Genomic DNA, 5,000 nt, shown 5'->3' with positions numbered 1-5,000 from the left:
ATATATTGATATAAACTGATTTTAATTTGAATAATATTATTGCACTGATAAGGATTGTTTAGATATTTGTGGATTCGCGCGTAAATCTAGACTGAGTGAATGGTGCCACGTGGGGCATACTTGGCTAAAGTTAAAGTTATTGTGATGAAATAATAAATAAATGTTGGACCTTAGTGCCTGAAAACTCAATATATTAACGTACATTATTGTAAATTTTAATATCTTTACTTAATTCATTCGGATGGAGTAGATATTAACAGATTCTGGAACAAATTTAAACTGATTGAAATCTACCACGTTCTGTATACTTGGCTAAAGTTACAGCTATTGCGATAAAATAATAAATAAATGTTGGACTTTAGTGCCTGAAAACTCAATATATTAACGTATATTACTTTAAATTTTAATATCTTTACTTAATTCACTCGGATGGAGAAGATATTAACGGATTCCGGAACAAATTTAAATTGAATGAAATCTACCATGTTGTGTCTGGTAAAGACTAAAAAATGCATTATGGTGAAATAATGCGTTGATTCTAATCTGCTTTACAATCTGCAGATTTTAAACCAATTTAAATATTTATGTGATTATTAGAAACTATTGTTTAGTGAATCTTGTTTCTAAAACGTCGGATGGAAGAGATATGACCGGATTCGTTAAATACATGTAAATGATGGCGATCCACGTTTTTCTGCAATGTGTATAATGTATAGTGGAAAACGTATAAAAAATATATATAAACTGCTACCTGTTGTTTTGATGTTAGAAGAAATAGTTTAGTATAGCTGTTTGTAAATAATGTACTATGTATTTTAGACAAAAACGGCTGGATGTAATGGATAATTTCGGATTGTTTTTTTGAAGTGTTCCAGTGCTGTGTTACGGTTGCCTGTAATGGCTGCCCTTCTTCTTGGTGACGAAGGTGATGATGGGAGGATGACGAAAAGCTATGCTGCCAGATTATGAGATGGGACTGTCTTATGTTAATTTAGTATTAGTTCACATTCAAGTGAACGACGTATAAAGAAAATATTAAAAAGAACAATTAGGACTAATTTTAACCTTTGTCAAGGTGGTAAGTGAACATTTACTTCTTTTAGATAAAAATCTTGAATGTGAATATTAATTTACACTGATCTTTAGTCAACATAACTTTGATAAATTAAAATTTAGACATAATCTTGGCAGGTCACTAACATTGATTTTGAATATGACTTGCCACTAGTTAGGCATAACTGAAGCAATTGATACTGTTTTATATCGTGATTTGCAGTTGACTAAGCATGGGAGGTATACTATCCTTAAGTTAGGAGGGATAGCAATAAAGCTTATTGCTTTAATTGAATTAAAACAGGTACTTACCAAGGATTTGCACCTAATCAAACTAGTAGACTAGAATATACTTTATTGATGTTTTTTTTTAGTTATTTTAAAGTTGCTTCTTTTAGTATGGATTTATTTTTTAATTTAGGAAAACATCAGTTGTGTTATCCTTAAATTAAAACATAAAATGATAAATATGTGATAAGGAAAAGAAAATCTATTACAGATATATATATACGTGCATGTACATATTTTAATTTTAATTATATATTTTAGTTAAAACTAGCACAATAAAACTACAAGTCTAAAATTCATGGTGTTTTACATTTACTTATTATGTAAAATTTTTTAAAATTTGTTCAATATAAAATCTCAAGTGGAAATTTTTTTAGTGAAATATTATATTTTGTTTTAATCAATATTAGCACAATAAAAAGCTGTATTTAGGAAACTTTTTATTTTGATTGTCTATGCTATATTAAAATTGTTATTATTAAAATAAGGCCATAATCTCGTACCTCTTTAATTAAATTGACTAAAATTGTATTTTCTTTAATCGTTAATGGCCTTTTAAAAACTCTAGTCTAGCAATTGCTTTATTTACTCTTTTAGGACTTAGCAAAAATTTTAATTGTATTAAAAGTGTTTTTAGATTAAAATTGTTAATTTTGGTTTTAAAATTTATGTTTGCATGACACCTAAAAGTATCAAAAAGGTTTAGTCAGTTTTAAAATTATAAAACCAAATTAAAATAATGGTAAAATCATTTTATTTGTATATTATAATATAATTATTTGGGTTTAAACCTTTTTTTTAATGGTATAGTCCGATTGTTTTATAACAACTGTTAGTTATAATTTTAACGTGTGCTGAATATTGATTGTGTAATTTTCCTTGAGTACGTTAAAACAACTCTTTTTATTTAATTGAAACTAATTTAAAAGGTGGATTTTTATTTTGACTCTCAGAATGGAATGTCTTCTAAAAATCAAGTATCCTATTGAGGAGGACAACTTAGAGTGTGCTGATCATCCAAATGAGATATTTTTTAATACTAAGGGATTTATTTCCCATTTGGAACAAAACCATAAGGACAAGCACTGTTTTCAATGCAAGCAATGTTTGAAAACATTTGACAAATTTCATAATGTGTCTTGTCATTTCCCTAAGTGTCCAGGGCTAAAAGTGGAAGAGGGCTTATTTTGTTGTAACTATTGCCCCAGAAAGTTTGAGACTTCTCATGGCAGGGGGACTCATACACGAATTGAACATCCCAACGAAAGAAATAAAGAGAAGACGGAAGAAATAAACCGAAGAAAGGAAAGACAAAAACCGGGAGCAGGTCCGAAATGGACAGATGCAGAAGTGGACCTTTTTGTGAATGTGGTAAAAACAAATAAAGGAAAAAAGGACTTAAACTTAATATTGGCTAGTTACTTTGAAAATAAAACTGCCAACGAAATTAGAGATAAAAAGAAGCACTTAATTCGAATTGGACGAATTCCTAAGGAATACTTAACAACAGAAGAAAATATGGAGAAAAAAGCTTCAACAAAAAGAAAGAATGAATTTGACAAAATACCCGAAGAAAACGCTGAACTCAAGGTTAAGAGTAATAGTCCGAATGATGATGCGAGCAATGGTTACAGCTTCAGAAATAAACGTCCACGATTTTCTTCTGAAAATGTTGAAGAAAAGGGTCAACAACCAAAAACTGATATAACAAGCAAACCTAACAGAAGATATACTAGAACTAAAATAATGTCATCAGACGATGATTCAAGTATATATGAAGACTCCTCGGAGGAGGATAAAGAATGGAAACAAATACGATCTAAAATCTGGATGAGAGCTAGAAATAAAAAGAAATCAATAAAACCATTAATAATTTCTTCATCAGAGGAAGAGGATAAAAATAAAAACTCATTCCAGGAAACATTGGCTGAGGAAATAACTGATAAGTTTAAGGAATTCAGAATTAATAGTAATGACGAAACTAAAACTCTTAAGGAGGAAATTATTGATAAAGAAAAACCAATCCGAGAGAGACTTGAATCTAAAAGTCTAAACCAAAATAAAACTATGGATATGAACACAACATTATCTTGGAAATTTGAAGATGTAATTGATGATCCAAGCGATCATTCGAAACCAGTTAAACTGTATGATATTGAAAGGGTCAAACGAAGATGGAGTAGTATAACGCCACTGAAAAGGAAAATTTTAAATGAAGAAACAAAACAAACAAGTTGTAAAGGATACTCCGTTACGAATGATGAGTTTTTTAAAAAAGAAGAGGAATTTATAGACAACTATATTAGAGAACTTATGAAAAGAAATAAAACAGAAACTCAAAAGAAGTTTGAAGATTTTAACAAAAATAGCTCAGTGAGCAATGAGTTGCTCAACAAAAAAAATAAAATTCCTCCAATAGAAGTAGAAAATATTCAAAAAACATCAAAGAAGGATAAAGATAATAACTTAAACGGAAGTTTAGATCTGAGTTTGAATATGATGAAATCTGGAACTACTAATATTTGGTCTGACTCCCAGGTCCAAATGGTACAGGACAGATTTCATCGTTTATTAAATTTTGAAAATAGTTTTCAAAATGTAGAATTTGGAGGATTTTTGCCAACTCAGGAAGCCATTGAAGATTTGTTATGCACACCTGTACCGGAACCTGAATGTAGGGCCGAAGATGGTATTGTGAGGGGTATTGAAGAAATACTATACGAAAATGAACAGGATGATGAACTGGAGGAGACTATGAAACTGTTAAAGAATGATCAGCCTATTGAAGATTTGTGGACAATCTATAAAATTCTTAGATTTGCACTAGATAATAAAATTAACTTAGAAATATCGGACTTGAATAAACTTAATGACGGAATTGCTAATTGCTTAGCGAGAGGTAATGAAGAAAAAATAAAAAGCAAGAATAATGAAAATAAAACTAAAAAGAAATTCAACTCGGGAAATAAAAAAGTCAGGCAATATGCAAACACGCAACAGCTATACAGGACTAATCCTGGAGTTTTAGCTAACAAAATTATGGATAACAACTTAGGAGAATTGGTTATGGAACCAACAAAAAAACCACCTGATGAAGACATAGAAATGTTGTATAGTGATCTATGGGGAAGAATGGGTAAATGTGAGATAAATTTTCAAAAAAGTCAAATGAATCAATTGTCCAAGGAACGATTAACTAAGTTAATTACAAGAAAAGAAATTTTAATGAAAATCAAAAAACTAAAAGGAAAATCTGCTCCTGGGATAGACAACGTAAAAAAAAGGGATGTTGAAAGCCCGGAAGTTGTTGATATTCTTGAGGCTTTATTTAATGTTGTCCTTAAAATGGGAATAATTCCACAAAGCTGGAAGATAAACAGGACAACGTTAATCCCAAAAAAAGAAGATTTGTCTCAAGCCAAAAATTGGAGGCCGATCACAATTAGCCCGCTTTTTCATAGAATTTTTAGTGCAATATTGGATGAGAGGTTACGCACCGAAATTAGTTATAATAGTAGGCAAAAAGGATTTACTAAAAATGAAGGCACTCCTAATAATTGTTTCTTATTTAACCAAATTCTATATCATAGTAAGAGGCAAGAGGGAGTTGCTGTTTTGGGCATCGACATATCTAAGGCCTTTGATACCGTCCCCCATGC

The sequence above is a fragment of the Thermobia domestica genome, unplaced genomic scaffold (genome assembly GCF_964235325.1).
Source record: "Thermobia domestica unplaced genomic scaffold, izTheDome1.hap1.1 HAP1_SCAFFOLD_1133, whole genome shotgun sequence".
Classification (NCBI taxonomy): Eukaryota; Metazoa; Arthropoda; class Insecta; order Zygentoma; family Lepismatidae; genus Thermobia; species Thermobia domestica.
The sequence above is the reverse complement of the archived record's forward strand: the minus strand, read 5'-3'. Positions refer to the sequence as shown.